Raw genomic sequence first — 23,665 nt, forward strand, 5'->3', positions numbered from 1 at the left:
CATGAGCGGGCTGCATATGGAGAACACTGGGGTGTCCAGCCCACAGGGTGGAATGTTTCAACTCCAGGGGTGGCAAGGTGGCTTGCCAGGGGAAAGACACATGCTCGAGAGAGGCTTACAGTGTAAATACACATGTGGGGGTCGCCCAGAGGGGGAACCATACTCATGGAGGCACCTGGCCAACGCGAAAGCTGCAGGTGGCATAACTCTGGCATTGACGTCAACAGCCCTGGAGGAACTCAGGGCTTCTCGGGGAGGCTCACCTGAGGAGAATATTGCACGTATCCAGTCCGTGGAGTAGAATGGCGACTTTTCTGCTGGTGTGCCAAGCAATGGCGTCCACTATCCAGTGAGACAACCTTTGCTTGGAGAGAGCCTTTCCCTTCAGCTTCCCACCATAACAGACAAAGAGCTGGTCTGAGGTCCTGAAACACTGCGTTCTGTCTAAGTATGTCCATGGAGGGTGCGTACTGGACAGAGCAGTGCCAAGGCTGGATCTGCCTCCTCCAAGGCTCCGAATTACCTTCGACTGCGTCGTGATGTGCGGTGATAGCGGCAAAATGGACTTTCAGGATGGAGGGAGACAGCCTTCACTCCAACCTTTCTTGCAGGAAGGAAAGCACAACACTGATCGGACATTTTCTGGCAACAGGCAATGTGATCTCACTAGAACGCGCCATTGCACCAACACACTCGAGAGCCGCTCGTCTCGTAGAGTGAAGATAATTCAGAATGGCTTGTGGGAGTGAAGAGAACTCTTGACTCCGAAGCGAAAACATAACTGCATGTTGCCAGCATACTTCCTTATATACCCATGAGGTGGGGTGGAGTTACGCTATGCAAATTCCGCAGACCAATGGCATTTTCTTGCCATTGGCTCGTTTACTCGAAAGTGAGAGGCTTTCTAAGCGAAACCCCATTCGTCGTCACGACGTAACTCATAGTGACCACAAAAGGGAACTAAGGGTTTACTCAAAGTCCGCTTTTTGTCCACTTGAGAAGTTTATCTATGCATCATATCTTTACTCTTTTAATTCCTTTTATAACTGTTTTAATTTTCCTTGCTTTTATTTTGTGATTATTTGAATTCCTTTCTGAGTAAAGCACTTTAAATTACCATCGCGTATGAAAGATGCTATATAAATGAACTTGCCTTGCCTTGCCTTGCCTTGCCTTAAGCCATTACATCAACACCTCTCATAATGGGAGTAGGGGAACGGATTCCGACAGCTGAACTCTTTGCCGTCGGATTCTGTTCCCCCTATGTTTCTTACACAATGAGGTTCTAAAATTGATCACATTGCAGCTAATTACTAAACCCAATAGCCTAGTGGTCAGTACATTCTGCACTGACCTTGATTGTTTTTCAGCTTATTACGACCCGAGTTCAAGTCCCGCTTCGTCAAACTTTCTTGATACTATACTGTCCTATCATAATAAAAGGCAAAAAAAATATATTCTTTAAACTGATGCAAGTAAAGCTCCATCCACACACAAAAATAAAATCAGCATTTTTTAAGCCATTACATCAAAACCTCTCATAATGGGAGTGGGGGAACGGATTCCGACAGCTGGGGTTTTTTGCCGTCGGATTCTGTTCCCCCCATATTTCTGTCAAACTGAGGTTCTAATATTTATCAAATTGATGCTGTTTAAGCTCCATCCACACACAGAATAGAATAAGCATATTTTAAGCCATTACATCAACACCTCTCATTATGGGAGTAGGGGAACGGATTCCGACAGCTGAACTCTTTGCCGTCGGATTCTGTTCCCCCTATGTTTCTTACACAATGAAGTTCTAAAATAGATCACATTGCAGCTAATTACTAAACCCAATAGCCTAGTGGTCAGTACATTCTGCATTGACCTTCATTGTTTTTCAGCTTATTACGACCCGAGTTCAAGTCCCGCTTCGTCAAACTTTCTACTGTCCTAATATAATAAAAGGCAAAAAAATATATTCTTTAAACTGATGCAAGTAAAGCTCCATCCACACACAAAAATGAAATCAGCATTTTTTTAAGCCATTACATCAACACCTCTCATAATGGGAGTGGGGGAACGGATTCCGACAGCTGTGTTTTTGCCGTCGGATACCGTTCCCCCTATGTTTCTTACACAATAAGGTTCTAATATTTATTAAATTGCAGCATCTTGTTAGCCTCAATAGCCTAGTGGTCAGTCCCCTAACAATATCTTTTTTTTTGCTTTGGGGCGACCCGAGTTCAAGTCCCGGGTCATCGAACTTTCTTGATACTATACTTTCCTATCATAATAAAAGGCAAAAAATATATTCTTTAAACTGTTGCAAGTTAAGCTCCATCCACACACAACATAGAATCAGCATTTTTTAAGTCATTACATCAACACCTCTCATAATGGGAGCGGGGGAACGGATTCTGACAACAGTTTTTCTTTTTGCCGTCGGATTCTGTTCCCCCCATATTTCTGACACACTGAGGTTCTTATATTTATCAAACTGATGCTGTTTAAGCTCCATACACTCACAAAAATAGAATCAGCATTTTTTAAGTCATTACAACAACACCTCTCATAATGGGAGTGGGGGAACGGATTTCGACAGCTGAACTATTTGCCGTCGGATTCCGTTCCCCCTATGTTTCTTACACAGTAAGGTTCTAATATTTATTAAATTGTAGCATTTTGCTAGCCTCAATAGCCTAGTGGTCAGTCCCCTGACAATGTTTTTTTTTAGCTTTGGGGCGACCCGAGTTCAAGTCCCGGGTCATCGAACTTTCTTGATACTATACTTTCCTATCATAATAAAAGGCACAAAATATATTCTTTAAACTGTTGCAAGTTAAGCTCCATCCACACACAAAATAGAATCAGCATTTTTTAAGCCATTACATCAACACCTCTCATAATGGGAGTGGGGGAACGGATTTCGACAGCTGAACTATTTGCCGTCGGATTCCGTTCCCCCTATGTTTCTTACACAATAAGGTTCTAATATTTATTAAATTGTAGCATTTTGCTAGCCTCAATAGCCTAGTGGTCAGTCCCCTGACAATATTTTTTGTTAGCTTTGGGGCGACCCGAGTTCAAGTCCCGGGTCATCGAACTTTCTTGATACTATACTTTCCTATCATAATAAAAGGCAAAAAATATATTCTTTAAACTGTTGCAAGTTAAGCTCCATCCACACACAAAATAGAATCAGCATTTTTTAAGCCATTACATCAACACCTCTCATAATGGGAGTGGGGGAACGGATTCTGACAACGGTTTTTCTTTCTGCCGTCGGATTCTGTTCCCCCCATATTTCTGACACACTGAGGTTCTTATATTTATCAAACTGATGCTGTTTAAGCTCCATACACTCACAAAAATAGAATCAGCATTTTTTAAGCCATTACATCAACACCTCTCATAATGGGAGTGGGGGAACGGATTCCGACAGCTGTTTTTTTGCCGTCGGATTCCGTTCCCCCCATATTTCTGACACACTGAGGTTCTTATATTTATCAAACTGATGCTGTTTAAGCTCCATCCACACACAAAATAGAATCAGCATTTTTTAAGTCATTACATCAACACCTCTCATAATGGGAGTGGGGGAACGGATTTCGACAGCTGAACTATTTGCCGTCGGATTCCGTTCCCCCTATGTTTCTTACACAATAAGGTTCTAATATTTATTAAATTGTAGCATTTTGCTAGCCTCAATAGCCTAGTGGTCAGTCCCCTGACAATATTTTTTGTTAGCTTTGGGGCGACCCGAGTTCAAGTCCCGGGTCATCGAACTTTCTTGATACTATACTTTCCTATCATAATAAAAGGCAAAAAATATATTCTTTAAACTGTTGCAAGTTAAGCTCCATCCACACACAAAATAGAATCAGCATTTTTTAAGCCATTACATCAACACCTCTCATAATGGGAGTGGGGGAACGGATTTCGACAGCTGAACTATTTGCCGTCGGATTCTGTTCCCCCTATGTTTCTTACACAATAAGGTTCTAATATTTAACAAATTGAAGAAAGTTACTAGTCTCAATAGCCTAGTGGTCAGTCCCTTGACAATATTTTTTTTTTAGCTTTGGGGCGACCCGAGTTCAAGTCCCGGGTCATCGAACTTTCTTGATACTATACTTTCCTATCATAATAAAAGGCAAAAAACATATTCTTTAAACTGTTGCAAGTTAAGCTCCATCCACACACAAAATAGAATCAGCATTTTTTAAGCCATTACATCAACACCTCTCATAATGGGAGTGGGGAAACGGATTCCGACAGCTGTTTTTTTGCCGTCGGATTCCGTTCCCCCTATGTTTCTTACACAATAAGGTTCTAATATTTATTAAATTGTAGCATTTTGTTAGCCTCAATAGCCTAGTGGTCAGTCCCTTGACAATTTTTTTTTTAGCTTTGGGGCGACCCGAGTTCAAGTCCCGGGTCATCGACCTTTCTTGATACTATACTTTCCTATCATAATAAAAGGCAAAAAATATATTCTTTATACTGTTGCAAGTTAAGCTCCATCCACACAAAATAGAATCAGCATTTTTTAAGCCATTACATCAACACCTCTCATAATGGGAGTGGGGGAACGGATTTCGACAGCTGAACTATTTGCCGTCGGATTCTGTTCCCCCTATGTTTCTTACACAATAAGGTTCTAATATTTAACAAATTGAAGAAAGTTACTAGTCTCAATAGCCTAGTGGTCAGTCCCTTGACAATATTTTTTTTTTAGCTTTGGGGCGACCCGAGTTCAAGTCCCCGGTCATCGAACTTTCTTGATACTATACTTTCCTATCATAATAAAAGGCAAAAAACATATTCTTTAAACTGTTGCAAGTTAAGCTCCATCCACACACAAAATAGAATCAGCATTTTTTAAGCCATTACATCAACACCTCTCATAATGGGAGTGGGGGAACGGATTCCGACAGCTGTGTTTTTGCCGTCGGATACCGTTCCCCCTATGTTTCTTACACAATAAGGTTCTAATATTTATTAAATTGCAGCATCTTGTTAGCCTCAATAGCCTAGTGGTCAGTCCCCTAACAATATCTTTTTTTTTGCTTTGGGGCGACCCGAGTTCAAGTCCCGGGTCATCGAACTTTCTTGATACTATACTTTCCTATCATAATAAAAGGCAAAAAATATATTCTTTAAACTGTTGCAAGTTAAGCTCCATCCACACACAAAATAGAATCAGCATTTTTTAAGTCATTACATCAACACCTCTCATAATGGGAGTGGGGGAACGGATTCTGACAACGGTTTTTCTTTTTGCCGTCGGATTCTGTTCCCCCCATATTTCTGACACACTGAGGTTCTTATATTTATCAAACTGATGCTGTTTAAGCTCCATACACTCACAAAAATAGAATCAGCATTTTTTAAGCCATTACATCAACACCTCTCATAATGGGAGTGGGGGAACGGATTTCGACAGCTGAACTATTTGCCGTCGGATTCCGTTCCCCCTATGTTTCTTATACAATAAGGTTCTAATATTTAACAAATTGAAGGACATTACTAGTCTCAATAGCCTAGTTGTCAGTACCCTGACAATATTTTTTTTCAGCTTTGGGCAACCCGAGTCAAGTCCAGGGTCGTCGAACTTTCTTGATACTATACTTTCCTATCATAATAAAAGGCAAAAAATATATTCTTTAAACTGATGCAAGTTAAGCTCCATCCACACACAAAATAGAATCAGCATTTTTTAAGTCATTACATCAACACCTCTCATAATGGGAGTGGGGGAACGGATTCCGACAGCAGTTTTTTGCCGTCGGACTCAGTTCCCCCTATGTTTCTTACACAATAAGGTTCTAATATTTATTAAATTGTAGCATCTTGTTAGCCTCAATAGCCTAGTGGTCAGTCCCCTGAAAATATCTTTTTTTAGCTTTGGGGCGACCCGAGTTCAAGTCCCGGGTCATCGAACTTTCTTGATACTATACTTTCCTATCATAATAAAAGGCAAAAAATATATTCTTTAAACTGTTGCAAGTTAAGCTCCATCCACACACAAAATAGAATCAGCATTTTTTTATGTTATATATTTTTTATTGAGCATATATATATTATACAATTTCAATCAACAATATAAAAGAGGCTCAAATATTTTTGTATAAGTGTACGTACAAAACAAAGAAAAACAAAACAAAAGACAACAACAACAAAAGAAAAAAAAAAAAAAAAAAAAAGAGAAAAAAAGAAAGAAAAAAGGACAAACAGCGCGAAAGTAGAATACAATATTGTAGCAAGAGGTACAATAAGAGTTTATATAAATAAAATGAAATAAAATAAGTGTTTATACAGATACTGATTGTAAGAAGTCTATGAAGGGTTGCCAAATTTTATAAAAACCTGAGAGATTGTCTTTCAACAGATATCTAATTCTTTCTAAATGTAAAGTATTGGACAGATCCCGAAGCCACATTTTGTCAGTAGGTATCGCTGGTCCTTTCCATGACATCAGAAGTAACTTTTTTGCAGTAATAAGAGAGTAGGAAATGAACCGCTGCTGGGCTGAAGTAAATTTTCTAAATAACTCTGATGTGCCAAGAATAATCAACAATGGTTCAGGTGAGAATGTAGTCTTAAGAATTCTTGACAGTACATTAAATACATCAGACCAATAACTGGTGACCTTCGGGCAAGAAAAAAAAGCATGAAAAAGTGTTGCATTAAGGGACTGACATTTATCACAATTCGATAAAGCGTTTGGAAAAATGTTGTGGATCTTTACTTTTGAAAAGTGAAGCCTATGTATAATTTTGAACTGTATAAGACGATGTCTCGTATTATTGGAGCAGGAGTGTATGTATTCCAGAGATTCTTCCCAGATGTCATCAGGAATATGGGTACCCATGTCCTTCTCCCAACTATCTTTATATTTATTGGACGAGGGGGAAGACATTGTTTGTAATTTGTTATATATATTAGAGATAAATTTATCTTTATATGGGGGTATAGTGAAACATTCATCCAACATAGATTGTGGTTGTGTCTCGAAATCTGGCATGAATTTTCGGATGTAATCTCTAACCTGTAGATATCTAAAGAAATTATTGTTATGTAGTTTGAACTTTGTTTGTAGTTGTGCAAAGGAAGCAAATTTACCCTCAGTATACAGGTCACGGATACAACATAATCCTAGTTTCCTCCAATTAGAAAACGTCAGATCTAAATTAGAAGGGGCAAAGGATGGATTTTTGGCAATTGGTAAAGAAAGAGGTAACGTTTTGTGGGTAAAGTGTGATTTAATTTGTTTCCATATACGAAACAAATTATGTATGATCGGATTTTGAACGTCCTTTGTTTTGTCAAGTGGCAATGGTGAAAGTACTAGGGCTGCAGGTAAATATGGATCACAGTCTTCCACTTCAATAGCTAACCAAATGGGGAGTGTGTTAGAAGTGATGTTGAAGGAGTTAATATTTTTAAAAGCACACGCCCAATAATACATCATAAAATTTGGGAGGGATAGACCTCCGTTCGTTTTAGATTTGGTTAAATGTTTTTTGTTAATTCTTGGAGTTTTATAATCCCATAGAAAGGGTTGAATAATTGAATCAATTTTCTTGAAAAAGGATTTTGTTAAGAAAACAGGAATATTTTGAAACAAGTATAGTATTTGTGGTAAGAAGATCATCTTGATGGCATTTATCCTCCCAAGTAGTGATATTGGTAAGGTTTTCCAAAACTGAATTTTATTTTTAAGTTTTTCTAATAAAGGTGGAAAATTAGATTGCATGAGAGAGGAAAGTTTCTTTGTAACCTCTATACCCAAATATGAAAATTTATCAGTGGTAACCTTAAAGGGGAACCTTGCCAACGTTGTTTGAGGAATGTCATGAACTGGCATTAGTAAACTCTTTGTCCAATTTATCCGATATCCTGAAAATTTCCCAAACGTTTCAATTTTTTCAAGAATGGATGGTATAGAGAGGAGAGGTTTGGTCACATATAACAAAATATCGTCTGCATATAACGAAATTTTATTTATTGTGGTCTTTGTCTGATAACCATATATTTGGGGGTCTAAGCGGATACTTTGTGCAAGTGGTTCAATAGCAAGAGCGAAAATTAGTGCTGACAGGGGGCATCCTTGCCGTGTTCCTCTGAACAGATGAAATGAGGAAGATAAATTGCGATTTGTATGAATTTGTGCTTTAGGATTTGTATATAAAAGTCTTATCCATTTAATGAACCTCTCACCTAAATTAAGTCGTTTAAGCACTTCGAACAGATATTCCCACTCTATCTGATCAAACGCCTTCTCAGCATCTAGAGTCAATATAGTTAGATCGTTGTGAATTTTCCTGTCAGTATATAAGATATTAAACAGACGTCGTAAATTAGACGTTGAGGATCTATTTGATATAAAGCCAGTTTGATCGTTGTGAACTATTGTATTCATTAAAGGAGTTAGTCTATTTGCTAGGATTTTTGCATATATTTTATAATCTATGTTTAATAGAGAAATTGGACGATATGAGCCAACATTTAGTTCATCTTTACCTTTTTTATGAATAACAGTGATTGTAGCCTGAGTTAATGTTGGTGGCAGGGTGCCGTCTAGTTGGGCTTGGTTGTACATTCTATGGAGAAATGGTGTAAAAATATTACTAAATTTTTTATAAAGTTCGACCGGCATACCATCAGGGCCAGGTGATTTTCCACTTTTAAGGGAGGCTATTGCCTTTTGTATTTCTGTGGCTTGAATATCTGTATTAAGCATTTCCGAGTCTTCATGTGAGATTCTTGATAAGTTACATTCGTTTAGAAATTTATTCATAGTATCGGGATCACTATTACATTTTGAAGTGTACAAGTCAGAGTAAAACTGAAAGAAACGCATATTTATCTCCTTTGGCTTAAGTAGTATATGTCCCCTGTCATCTCTAATCTTGTGAATAGCTCGATCGGCTTCTATTTTTTTTAGTTGACGAGCTAGTAATTTGTGAGGTTTTTCTCCAAATTCAAAATGTTTTTGTTTAATGAATAAAAAAGCTGATGAAATTTTCCCAGAGAGAAGCTGATTGAGTTGATATTTCAGATTAGTTATTTCTCTATGCAAGTCGGGAGTGGGGTTTAAGGCATTCTGTCGGTCTAATTGTTGTATCTGTTCTTCAAGATGTTTACACTGAGTTACTTCTCTTTTCTTTTTGGCAGCTTCATATGATATTACACATCCTCTCAAATAGGCTTTGAAAGCCTCCCATAAAGTGCATGATGTGACTTCTGGGGTGTCATTCGTTTCAAAGTATAGTTTTATTTGAGCTTCAATGAATCTACAGAACTCCTTGTTTGTCAGTAAATAAGGGTTTAATCTCCAAGATCTGCTGGGTGGGTCCATACCTTCCAAATATAAATTGAATGTTAATGGGCTATGGTCTGATATTGATATGGTATGATATTTCACATTAGTTGTGAATGGAACTAGTCGAGCATCAATTAGGAAATAATCAATTCTACTATAAGAATTATGAACTGCCGAAAAAAAGGAACAATCTCTGCCAGATGGGTTGGTAAAACGCCATAAATCTATTAAGTTCATACTTTTAAGGAATGAATTTATAAGAACACTTGAATTATTTTTGGGAATTTTACGAGATGCTGATCGATCAAGAAATGGGTCTAAAGGCGTGTTAAAATCTCCTCCTATTATTAACATAGTCTGCGATAGATTGGGAAGTAAACTGAAGACTTTCTTAAAAAATGCAGGGTTATCCATATTAGGAGCATATACATTGACGAGGGTTAGAGATGTGTTGTATATCTCTCCTGAGACAATGATATAACGACCATCTTTATCTGCTATAGTGGAATTATGAATAAAGGGTATGCCTTTCTTTATTATAATGGCTGCGCCTCTTGCTTTTGTGGAGAAGGACGTGTGATATATCTCTTTTACCCATTTAGCTTTCAATCTATTATGACAATTGTTTTTTAAATGTGTCTCTTGCAAAAAGATTATGTCTGAGTGTAATGATTTTAAATGATTCAAGACTTTACCTCTTTTCACCGGATTGTTTGCGCCACGTATATTCCAGCTTGTAAATGTCAGTCCCTGTTTAACATTCAGTGCGTTCGTCATATGTAATAAGGAGAAAAGTTGGCATATGAATGAGATGGGAAATCAAGTATCTATAAGAATTATATTGAATGAAACTTGCTTCTATTGTTGCATAAGAATTGTTATTACGCATATTCGCGAGCATAAACACAGTGAACAACAAATAAGTGAACAACATAAACTTAAATACCTTAGGCTAACCTAATGTAGCCGCAGGAAAATCGTTTGTGGGAAAAAGCTAAAAAACAAACAAAACAACTTCCCTGTATGAGTAACCTAACTTACTAGACTGTTACTCCTTTTGGGGAAAGCCCCTCAAGCCAAAATACAAAGTCATGGCCATTTGTAGGCTAACACAGAACAAAATATTTGCAGGTTCAATTTAAAAATAAGAAATGAAAAGAAAGAAAAAAAATGAAAAAATAAGTCAAACCTGTATAGTAATACGTTGTGAACAGTTTGTAAACTTGAGAGTGATACATCTTATTGGATACCTCCAGAACAACCTTAGGAAACGGTAGAGAAGCACTTCATTCAAGAAATAGGGATATTAACTTGAGTAAACCTTCGTAGCATATTGACAGTGAAAGTCTGATATAAAAGTCTCTCTCCACTTGCATTTCTTGTCGTGCTATCTTACCACATTTTGTCGAAGTAGGATATCTGATGTATTATCAGTCTTTTAACTTCTTCCAGTTGATCCTGATGGTGTTGGTGTTGTTGTTGTGAGACGCGCAGCATACTCCTCGGCCTTTTGCGGGTCTGTAAAGGATGACTGGGAGCCGTTGTGGGTCACTAGGAATCTCGCTGGATAAAGTAAGCCGTATCTGACGCCGGGTTGATTGCGCAATAGTTGCCTGGCTCTGTTGAACTGCGCCCTTCGCTTTGCCACTGATGGAGGGTAGTCGGGGAAGATGCTTATGGATTTACCTTGATATTGAAGGTTTCTCATAGCGGCAGCTTTGCGGAGGATGTCTTCCAGGACGTGATAGTAATGGAGGCGTATTACGAATGGGCGCGGCGGGTCAGAGGGGTTCGGACGTTGGCGAAGGGTCCTGTGGGCTCTGTCAATAAGCGGGGTTTCGTCCAGCGAGAGTGTATCTTTCAGCAAGTTGGCAATAAAGTCCCTCGGTTTCGTCGCTTCCGAGCCCTCTCGTACACCTGTAATTCTGATATTGTTTCTACGGGATCTTCCTTCTAAATCTTCATTCTTTTGTTTAAGACTGACAACTTCAGCACTGAGATTAGCCACCTGTTGCTCAAGTTGGCTAATGCTATCAGAGTGTGCAGTGGTGGCCTCTTCTATGTCAGTGACTTTAGCTTGTAGCGTCTGGGATTTTGCTTCAAGATTAGTAATAGACACTTGGGCAATGTTGTTGGTCGTAACAATCTCCGCTCTCAAATCGTTATACACACGCTCAATGCGTCTTTCCAAATTCTCACAGATGTCATCTTTTATCTTAGTCATTTCACCTCTGAGTGCTGTGATGGCAGCTAGTAGAGCTCGATTAGGAGGATCCTCCTCATCACCGCTGGACTCATTGGGCTGCGTGCCAGGCAAGGTCGGTGGTTGGTCGAGGCCTAGTTGAGTCGATTTCGGTTTCTTGGGTTTTTGTTTGCTCATATTGAGATATCCAGTCGAACTTGAAGTCTTATTGTTTTAAAAGTAAATGCGTTCTGAAAGCATAGAGTTTACATCGTTGTTGGCCCTTGAAAGTATTTTTTAACGGATTTGGCTAAGGGAGCTCTTAAAGACGCGTCTTACTCCGTCATCGCTCAGTGGCGCCCCCCTCGAATCAGCATTTTTTAAGCCATTACATCAACACCTCTCATAATGGGAGTGGGGGAACGGATTCTGACAACGGTTTTTCTTTTTGCCGTCGGATTCTGTTCCCCCCATATTTCTGACACACTGAGGTTCTTATATTTATCAAACTGATGCTGTTTAAGCTCCATACATTCACAAAAATAGAATCAGCATTTTTTAAGCCATTAAATCAACACCTCTCATAATGGGAGTGGGGGAACGGATTCCGCCAGCTGTTTTTTTGCCGTCGGATTCCGATCCCCCTATGTTTCTTACACAATAAGGTTCTAATATTTATTAAATTATAGCATTTTGTTAGCCTCAATAGCCTAGTGGTCAGTCCCCTGACAATATTTTTTTTTGGCTCTGGGGCGACCCGAGTTCAAGTCCCGGGTCATCGAACTTTCTTGATACTATACTTTCCTATCATAATAAAAGGCAAAAAATATATTCTTTCTGTTGCAAGTTAAGCTCCATCCACACAAAAAAATAGAATCAGCATTTTTTAAGCCATTACATCAACACCTCTCATAATGGGAGTGGGGGAACGGATTCCGACAGCTGTTTTTTGCCGTCGGATTCCGTTCCCCCTATGTTTCTTACACAATAAGGTTCTAATATTTATTAAATTGTAGCATTTTGTTAGCCTCAATAGCCTAGTGGTCAGTCCCCTGATAATATTTTTTTTTGCTTTGGGGCGACCCGAGTTCAAGTCCCGGGTCATCGAACTTTCTTGATACTATACTTTCCTATCATAATAAAAGGCAAAAAATATATTCTTTAAACTATTGCAAGTTAAGCTCCATCCACACACAAAATAGAATCAGCATTTTTTAAGTCATTACATCAACACCTCTCATAATGGGAGTGGGGGAACGGATTCCGACAGCTGTTTTTTTGCCGTCGGATTCCGCTCCCCCTATGTTTCTTACACAATAAGGTTCTAATATTTATTAAATTGTAGCATTTTGTTAGCCTCAATAGCCTAGTGGTCAGTCCCTTGACAATATTTTTTTTTAGCTTTGGGGCGACCCGAGTTCAAGTCCCGGGTCATCGAACTTTCTTGATACTATACTTTCCTATCATAATAAAAGGCAAAAAATATATTCTTTAAACTGTTGCAAGTTAAGCTCCATCCACACACAAAATAGAATCAGCATTTTTTAAGCCATTACATCAACACCTCTCATAATGGGAGTGGGGGAACGGATTCTAACAACTGTTTTTCTTTTTGCCGTCGGATTCTGTTCCCCCCATATTTCTGACACACTGAGGTTCTTATATTGATCAAACTGATGCTGTTGAAGCTCCATACACTCACAAAAATAGAATCAGCTTTTTTTAAGCCATTACATCAACACCTCTCATAATGGGAGTGGGGGAACGGATTTCGACAGCTGAACTATTTGCCGTCGGATTCCGTTCCCCCTATGTTTCTTAAACAGTAAGGTTCTAATATTTATTAAATTGTAGCATTTTGCTAGCCTCAATAGCCTAGTGGTCAGTCCCCTGACAATATTATTTGTTAGCTTTGGGGCGACCCGAGTTCAAGTCCCGGGTCATCGAGCTTTCTTGATACTATACTTTCCTATCATAATAAAAGGCAAAAAATATATTCTTTAAACTGTTGCAAGTTAAGCTCCATCCACACACAAAATAGAATCAGCATTTCTTAAGCCATTACATCAACACCTCTCATAATGGGAGTGGGGGAACGGATTCCGACAGCTGTGTTTTTGCCGTCGGATACCGTTCCCCCTATGTTTCTTACACAATAAGGTTCTAATATTTATTAAATTGAAGCCTCTTGTTAGCCTCAATAGCCTAGTGGGCAGTCCCCTGCAAATATTTTTTTTAGCTTTGGGGCGACCCGAGTTCAAGTCCCGGGTCATCGAACTTTCTTGATACTATACTTTCCTATCATAATAAAAGGCAAAAAATATATTCTTTAAACTGTTGCAAGTTAAGCTCCATCCACACACAAAATAGAATCAGCTTTTTTTAAGCCATTACATCAACACCTCTCATAATGGGAGTGGGGGAACGGATTCTGACAACGGTTTTTCTTTCTGCCGTCGGATTCTGTTCCCCCCATATTTCTGACACACTGAGATTCTTATATTTATCAAACTGATGCTGTTTAAGCTCCATACACTCACAAAAATAGAATCAGCATTTTTTAAGCCATTACATCAACACCTCTCATAATGGGAGTGGGGGAACGGATTCCGACAGCTGTTTTTTTGCCGTCGGATTCCCTTCCCCCCATATTTCTGACACACTGAGGGTTCTTATATTTATCAAACTGATGCTGTTTAAGCTCCATCCACACACAAAATAGAATCAGCATTTTTTAAGTCATTACATCAACACCTCTCATAATGGGAGTGGGGGAACGGATTCCGACAGCTGTTTTTTTGCCGTCGGATTCCGCTCCCCCTATGTTTCTTACACAATAAGGTTCTAATATTTATTAAATTGTAGCATTTTGTTAGCCTCAATAGCTTAGTGGTCAGTCCCTTGACAATATTTTTTTTTAGCTTTGGGGCGACCCGAGTTCAAGTCCCGGGTCATCGAACTTTCTTGATACTATACTTTCCTATCATAATAAAAGGCAAAAAATATATTCTTTAAACTGTTGCAAGTTAAGCTCCATCCACACACAAAATAGAATCAGCATTTCTTAAGCCATTACATCAACACCTCTCATAATGGGAGTGGGGGAACGGATTCTGACAACTGTTTTTCTTTTTGCTGTCGGATTCTGTTCCCCCTATGTTTCTTACACAATAAGGTTCTAATATTTATTAAATTGTAGCATTTTGTTAGCCTCAATAGCCTAGTGGTCAGTCCCCTAACAATATTTATTTTTCGCTTTTGGGCGACCCGAGTTCAAGTCCTGTGTCATCGAACTTTCTTGATACTATACTTTCCTACCATAATAAAAGGCAAAAAATATATTCTTTCTGTTACAAGTTGAGCTCCATCCACACGAAAAATAGAATCAGCATTTTTTAAGCCATTACATCAACACCTCTCATAATGGGAGTGGGGGAACAGATTCCGACAGCTGTTTTTTGCCGTCGGATTCCGTTCCCCCTATGTTTCTTACACAATAAGGTTCTAATATTTATTAAATTGTAGCATCTTGTTAGCCTCAATAGCCTAGTGGTCAGTCCCCTGACAATATTTTTTTTTAGCTTTGGGGCGACCCGAGTTCAAGTCCCGGGTCATCGAACTTTCTTGATACTATACTTTCCTATTATAATAAAAGGCAAAAAATATATTCTTTAAACTGTTGCAAGTTAAGCTCCATCCACACACAAAATAGAATCAGCATTTTTTAAGTCATTACATCAACACCTCTCATAATGGGAGTGGGGGAACGGATTTCGACAGCTGAACTATTTGCCGTCGGATTCCGTTCCCCCTATGTTTCTTACACAATAAGGTTCTAATATTTAACAAATTGAAGGAAGTTACTAGTCTCAATAGCCTAGTTGTCAGTACCCTGACAATATTTTTTTAGCTTTGGGGCGACCCGAGTTCAAGTCCCGGGTCATCGAACTTTCTTGATACTATACTTTCCTATCATAATAAAAGGCAAAAAATATATTCTTTAAACTGTTGCAAGTTAAGCTCCATCCACACACAAAATAGAATCAGCATTTTTTAAGCCATTACATCAACACCTCTCATAATAGGGAGTGGGGGAACGGATTCTGACAACAGTTTTTCTTTTTGCCGTCGGATTCTGTTCCCCCCATATTTCTGACACACTGAGGTTCTTATATTTATCAAACTGATGCTGTTTAAGCTCCATACACTCACAAAAATAGAATCAGCATTTTTTAAGTCATTACATCAACACCTCTCATAATGGGAGTGGGGGAACGGATTTCGACAGCTGAACTATTTGCCGTCGGATTCCGTTCCCCCTATGTTTCTTACACAGTAAGGTTCTAATATTTATTAAATTGTAGCATTTTGCTAGCCTCAATAGCCTAGTGGTCAGTCCCCTGACAATATTTTTTTTTAGCTTTGGGGCGACCCGAGTTCAAGTCCGGGGTCATCGAACTTTCTTGATACTATACTTTCCTATCATAATAAAAGACAAAAAATACATTCTTTAAACTGTTGCAAGTTAAGCTCCATCCACACACAAAATAGAATCAGCATTTCTTAAGCCATTACATCAACACCTCTCATAATGGGAGTGGGGGAACAGATTCCGACAGCTGTTTTTTGCCGTCGGATTCCGTTCCCCCTATGTTTCTTACACAATAAGGTTCTAATATTTATTAAATTGTAGCATCTTGTTAGCCTCAATAGCCTAGTGGTCAGTCCCCTGACAATATTTTTTTTTAGCTTTGGGGCGACCCGAGTTCAAGTCCCGGGTCATCGAACTTTCTTGATACTATACTTTCCTATTATAATAAAAGGCAAAAAATATATTCTTTAAACTGTTGCAAGTTAAGCTCCATCCACACACAAAATAGAATCAGCATTTTTTAAGTCATTACATCAACACCTCTCATAATGGGAGTGGGGGAACGGATTCCGACAGCTGTGTTTTTGCCGTCGGATACCGTTCCCCCTATGTTTCTTACACAATAAGGTTCTAATATTTATTAAATTGTAGCATCTTGTTATCCTCAATAGCCTAGTGGTCAGTCCCCTGACAACATTTTTTTTTTTGCTTTGGGGCGACCCGAGTTCAAGTCCCGGGTCATCGAACTTTCTTGATACTATACTTTCCTATCATAATAAAAGGCAAAAAATATATTCTTTAAACTGTTGCAAGTTAAGCTCCATCCACACACAAAATGGAATCAGCATTTTTTAAGCCATTACATCAACACCTCTCATAATGGGAGTGGGGGAACGGATTTCGACAGCTGAACTATTTGCCGTCGGATTCCGTTCCCCCTATGTTTCTTACACATTAAGGTTCTAATATTTAACAAATTGAAGGAAGTTACTAGTCTCAATAGCCTAGTTGTCAGTACCCTGACAATATTTTTTTAGCTTTGGGGCGACCCGAGTTCAAGTCCCGGGTCATCGAACTTTCTTGATACTATACTTTCCTATCATAATAAAAGGCAAAAAATATATTCTTTAAACTGTTGCAAGTTAAGCTCCATCCACACACAAAATAGAATCAGCATTTTTTAAGTCATTACATCAACACCTCTCATAATGGGAGTGGGGGAACGGATTCCGACAGCTGTGTTTTTGCCGTCGGATACCGTTCCCCCTATGTTTCTTACACAATAAGGTTCTAATATTTATTAAATTGCAGCATCTTGTTAGCCTCATAGCCTAGTGGTCAGTCCCCTAACAATATCTTTTTTTAGCTTTGGGGCGACCCGAGTTCAAGTCCCGGGTCATCGAACTTTCTTGATACTATATTTTCATATCAAAATAAAAGGCAAAAATATATTCTTTAAACTGTTGCAAGTTAAGCTCCATCCATAGACAAAATAGTATCAGCATTTTTTAAGCCATTACATCAACACCTCTCATAATAGGGAGTGGGGGAACGGATTCTGACAACAGTTTTTCTTTTTGCCGTCGGATTCTGTTCCCCCCATATTTCTGACACACTGAGGTTCTTATATTTATCAAACTGATGCTGTTTAAGCTCCATACACTCACAAAAATAGAATCAGCATTTTTTAAGCCATTACATCAACACCTCTCATAATGGGAGTGGGGGAACAGATTCCGACAGCTGTTTTTTGCCGTCGGATTCCGTTCCCCCTATGTTTCTTACACAATAAGGTTCTAATATTTATTAAATTGTAGCATCTTGTTAGCCTCAATAGCCTAGTGGTCAGTCCCCTGACAATATTTTTTTTTAGCTTTGGGGCGACTCGAATTCAAGTCCCGGGTCATCGAACTTTCTTGATACTATACTTTCCTATCATAATAAAAGGCAAAAAATATATTCTTTAAACTGTTGCAAGTTAAGCTCCATCCACACACAAAATAGAATCAGCATTTTTTAAGCCATTACATCAACACCTCTCATAATGGGAGTGGGGGAACGGATTCTGACAACGGTTTTTCTTTTTGCCGTCGGATTCTGTTCCCCCCATATTTATGACACACTGAGGTTCTTATATTGATCAAACTGATGCTGTTTAAGCTCCATACACTCACAAAAATAGAATCAGCATTTTTTAAGCCATTACATCAACACCTCTCATAATGGGAGTGGGGGAACGGATTTCGACAGCTGAACTATTTGCCGTCGGAATCCGTTCCCCCTATGTTTCTTACACAGTAAGGTTCTAATATTTATTAAATTTTAGCATTTTGCTAGCCTCAATAGCCTAGTGGTCAGTCCCCTGACAATATTATTTTTTTGCTTTGGGGCGACCCGAGTTCAAGTCCCCTGTCATCGAACTTTCTTGATACTATACTTTCCTATCATAATAAAAGGCAAAAAATATATTCTTTAAACTATTGCAAGTTAAGCTCCATCCACACACAAAATAGAATCAGCATTTTTTAAGTCATTACATCAACACCTCTCATAATGGGAGTGGGGGAACGGATTCCGACAGCTGTTTTTTTGCCGTCGGATTCCGTTCCCCCTATGTTTCTTACACAATAAGGTTCTAATATTTATTAAATTGTAGCATTTTGTTAGCCTCAATAGCCTAGTGGCCAGTCCCTTGACAATATTTTTTTTTAGCTTTGGGGCGACCCGAGTTCAAGTCCCGGGTCATCGAACTTTCTTGATACTATACTTTCCTATCATAATAAAAGGCAAAAAATATATTCTTTAAACTGTTGCAAGTTAAGCTCCATCCACACACAAAATGGAATCAGCATTTTTTAAGCCATTACATCAACACCTCTCATAATGGGAGTGGGGGAACGGATTTCGACAGCTGAACTATTTGCCGTCGGATTCCGTTCCCCCTATGTTTCTTACACATTAAGGTTCTAATATTTAACAAATTGAAGGAAGTTACTAGTCTCAATAGCCTAGTTGTCAGTACCCTGACAATATTTTTTTAGCTTTGGGGCGACCCGAGTTCAAGTCCCGGGTCATCGAACTTTCTTGATACTATACTTTCCTATCATAATAAAAGGCAAAAAATATATTCTTTAAACTGTTGCAAGTTAAGCTCCATCCACACACAAAATAGAATCAGCATTTTTTAAGTCATTACATCAACACCTCTCATAATGGGAGTGGGGGAACGGATTCCGACAGCTGTGTTTTTGCCGTCGGATACCGTTCCCCCTATGTTTCTTACACAATAAGGTTCTAATATTTATTAAATTACAGCATCTTGTTAGCCTCATAGCCTAGTGGTCAGTCCCCTAACAATATCTTTTTTTAGCTTTGGGGCGACCCGAGTTCAAGTCCCGGGTCATCGAACTTTCTTGATACTATATTTTCATATCAAAATAAAAGGCAAAAATATATTCTTTAAACTGTTGCAAGTTAAGCTCCATCCATAGACAAAATAGAATCAGCATTTTTTAAGCCATTACATCAACACCTCTCATAATAGGGAGTGGGGGAACGGATTCTGACAACAGTTTTTCTTTTTGCCGTCGGATTCTGTTCCCCCCATATTTCTGACACACTGAGGTTCTTATATTTATCAAACTGATGCTGTTTAAGCTCCATACACTCACAAAAATAGAATCAGCATTTTTTAAGCCATTACATCAACACCTCTCATAATGGGAGTGGGGGAACAGATTCCGACAGCTGTTTTTTGCCGTCGGATTCCGTTCCCCCTATGTTTCTTACACAATAAGGTTCTAATATTTATTAAATTGTAGCATCTTGTTAGCCTCAATAGCCTAGTGGTCAGTCCCCTGACAATATTTTTTTTTAGCTTTGGGGCGACTCGAATTCAAGTCCCGGGTCATCGAACTTTCTTGATACTATACTTTCCTATCATAATAAAAGGCAAAAAATATATTCTTTAAACTGTTGCAAGTTAAGCTCCATCCACACACAAAATAGAATCAGCATTTTTTAAGCCATTACATCAACACCTCTCATAATGGGAGTGGGGGAACGGATTCTGACAACGGTTTTTCTTTTTGCCGTCGGATTCTGTTCCCCCCATATTTATGACACACTGAGGTTCTTATATTGATCAAACTGATGCTGTTGAAGCTCCATACACTCACAAAAATAGAATCAGCATTTTTTAAGCCATTACATCAACACCTCTCATAATGGGAGTGGGGGAACGGATTTCGACAGCTGAACTATTTGCCGTCGGAATCCGTTCCCCCTATGTTTCTTACACAGTAAGGTTCTAATATTTATTAAATTTTAGCATTTTGCTAGCCTCAATAGCCTAGTGGTCAGTCCCCTGACAATATTATTTTTTTGCTTTGGGGCGACCCGAGTTCAAGTCCCCTGTCATCGAACTTTCTTGATACTATACTTTCCTATCATAATAAAAGGCAAAAAATATATTCTTTAAACTATTGCAAGTTAAGCTCCATCCACACACAAAATAGAATCAGCATTTTTTAAGTCATTACATCAACACCTCTCATAATGGGAGTGGGGGAACGGATTCCGACAGCTGTTTTTTTGCCGTCGGATTCCGTTCCCCCTATGTTTCTTACACAATAAGGTTCTAATATTTATTAAATTGTAGCATTTTGTTAGCCTCAATAGCCTAGTGGCCAGTCCCTTGACAATATTTTTTTTTAGCTTTGGGGCGACCCGAGTTCAAGTCCCGGGTCATCGAACTTTCTTGATACTATACTTTCCTATCATAATAAAAGGCAAAAAATATATTCTTTAAACTGTTGCAAGTTAAGCTCCATCCACACACAAAATAGAATCAGCATTTTTTAAGTCATTACATCAACACCTCTCATAATGGGAGTGGGGGAACGGATTCTGACAACGGTTTTTCTTTTTGCCGTCAGATTCTGTTCCCCCCATATTTCTGACACACTGAGGTTCTTATATTTATCAAACTGATGCTGTTTAAGCTCCATACACTCACAAAAATAGAATCAGCTTTTTTTAAGCCATTACATCAACACCTCTCATAATGGGAGTGGGGGAACGGATTTCGACAGCTGAACTATTTGCCGTCGGATTCCGTTCCCCCTATGTTTCTTATACAATAAGGTTCTAATATTTAACAAATTGAAGGACATTACTAGTCTCAATAGCCTAGTTGTCAGTACCCTGACAATATTTTTTTTTAGCTTTGGGCAACCCGAGTCAAGTCCAGGGTCGTCGAACTTTCTTGATACTATACTTTCCTATCATAATAAAAGGCAAAAAATATATTCTTTAAACTGATGCAAGTTAAGCTCCATCCACACACAAAATAGAATCAGCATTTTTTAAGTCATTACATCAACACCTCTCATAATGGGAGTGGGGGAACGGATTCCGACAGCAGTTTTTTGCCGTCGGACACAGTTCCCCCTATGTTTCTTACACAATAAGGTTCTAATATTTATTAAATTGTAGCATCTTGTTAGCCTCAATAGCCTAGTGGTCAGGCCCCTGAAAATATCTTTTTTTAGCTTTGGGGCGACCCGAGTTCAAGTCCCGGGTCATCGAACTTTCTTGATACTATACTTTCCTATCATAATAAAAGGCAAAAAATATATTCTTTAAACTGTTGCAAGTTAAGCTCCATCCACACACAAAATAGAATCAGCATTTTTTAAGCCATTACATCAACACCTCTCATAATGGGAGTGGGGGAACGGATTCTGACAACGGTTTTTCTTTTTGCCGTCGGATTCTGTTCCCCCCATATTTCTGACACACTGAGGTTCTTATATTTATCAAACTGATGCTGTTTAAGCTCCATACATTCACAAAAATAGAATCAGCATTTTTTAAGCCATTAAATCAACACCTCTCATAATGGGAGTGGGGAAACGGATTCCGACAGCTGTGTTTTTGCCGTCGGATACCGTTCCCCCTATGTTTCTTACACAATAAGGTTCTAATATTTATTAAATTGTAGCATCTTGTTAGCCTCAATAGCCTAGTGGTCAGTCCCCTGACAATATTTTTTTTTGGCTCTGGGGCGACCCGAGTTCAAGTCCCGGGTCATCGAACTTTCTTGATACTATACTTTCCTATCATAATAAAAGGCAAAAAATATATTGTTTCTGTTGCAAGTTAAGCTCCATCCACACAAAAAAATAGAATCAGCATTTTTTAAGCCATTACATCAACACCTCTCATAATGGGAGTGGGGGAACGGATTCCGACAGCTGTTTTTTGCCGTCGGATTCCGTTCCCCCTATGTTTCTTACACAATAAGGTTCTAATATTTATTAAATTGTAGCATCTTGTTAGCCTCAATAGCCTAGTGGTCAGTCCCCTGATTATATTTTTTTTTAGCTTTGGGGCGACCCGAGTTCAAGTCCCGGGTCATCGAACTTTCTTGATACTATACTTTCCTATCATAATAAAAGGCAAAAAATATATTCTTTAAACTGTTGCAAGTTAAGCTCCATCCACACACAAAATAGAATCAGCATTTTTTAAGCCATTACATCAACACCTCTCATAATGGGAGTGGGGGAACGGATTCTGACAACGGTTTTTCTTTTTGCCGTCGGATTCTGTTCCCCCCATATTTCTGACACACTGAGGTTCTTATATTGATCAAACTGATGCTGTTGAAGCTCCATACACTCACAAAAATAGAATCAGCATTTTTTAAGCCATTACATCAACACCTCTCATAATGGGAGTGGGGGAACGGATTTCGACAGCTGAACTATTTGCCGTCGGATTCCGTTCCCCCTATGTTTCTTACACAGTAAGGTTCTAATATTTATTAAATTGTAGCATTTTGCTAGCCTCAATAGCCTAGTGGTCAGTCCCCTGACAATATTATTTTTTTGCTTTGGGGCGACCCGAGTTCAAGTCCCGGGTCATCGAACTTTCTTGATACTATACTTTCCTATCATAATAAAAGGCAAAAAATATATTCTTTAAACTATTGCAAGTTAAGCTCCATCCACACACAAAATAGAATCAGCATTTTTTAAGTCATTACATCAACACCTCTCATAATGGGAGTGGGGGAACGGATTCCGACAGCTGTTTTTTTGCCGTCGGATTCCGCTCCCCCTATGTTTCTTACACAATAAGGTTCTAATATTTATTAAATTGTAGCATTTTGTTAGCCTCAATAGCCTAGTGGTCAGTCCCTTGACAATATTTTTTTTTAGCTTTGGGGCGACCCGAGTTCAAGTCCCGGGTCATCGAACTTTCTTGATACTATACTTTCCTATCATAATAAAAGGCAAAAAATATATTCTTTAAACTGTTGCAAGTTAAGCTCCATCCACACACAAAATAGAATCAGCATTTTTTAAGCCATTACATCAACACCTCTCATAATGGGAGTGGGGGAACGGATTCTAACAACTGTTTTTCTTTTTGCCGTCGGATTCTGTTCCCCCCATATTTCTGACACACTGAGGTTCTTATATTGATCAAACTGATGCTGTTGAAGCTCCATACACTCACAAAAATAGAATCAGCTTTTTTTAAGCCATTACATCAACACCTCTCATAATGGGAGTGGGGGAACGGATTTCGACAGCTGAACTATTTGCCGTCGGATTCCGTTCCCCCTATGTTTCTTACACAGTAAGGTTCTAATATTTATTAAATTGTAGCATTTTGCTAGCCTCAATAGCCTAGTGGTCAGTCCCCTGACAATATTATTTTTTTGCTTTGGGGCGACCCGAGTTCAAGTCCCGGGTCATCGAACTTTCTTGATACTATACTTTCCTAT

At 38.7% G+C, this 23,665-nt stretch overlaps 1 protein-coding gene across 1 annotated transcript in view; it reads left to right on the forward strand.

Moving 5' to 3' along the window:
• Nucleotides 1–23,665, forward strand: part of LOC311291646 (G-protein-signaling modulator 2-like) — a 352,673-nt gene that overhangs the window by 60,315 nt on the left and 268,693 nt on the right. The window lies entirely within an intron of this gene.

The sequence above is a fragment of the Rutilus rutilus genome (assembly GCF_951802725.1).
Source record: "Rutilus rutilus genome assembly, chromosome: 6".
In the NCBI taxonomy this organism is placed as follows: Eukaryota; Metazoa; Chordata; class Actinopteri; order Cypriniformes; family Leuciscidae; genus Rutilus; species Rutilus rutilus.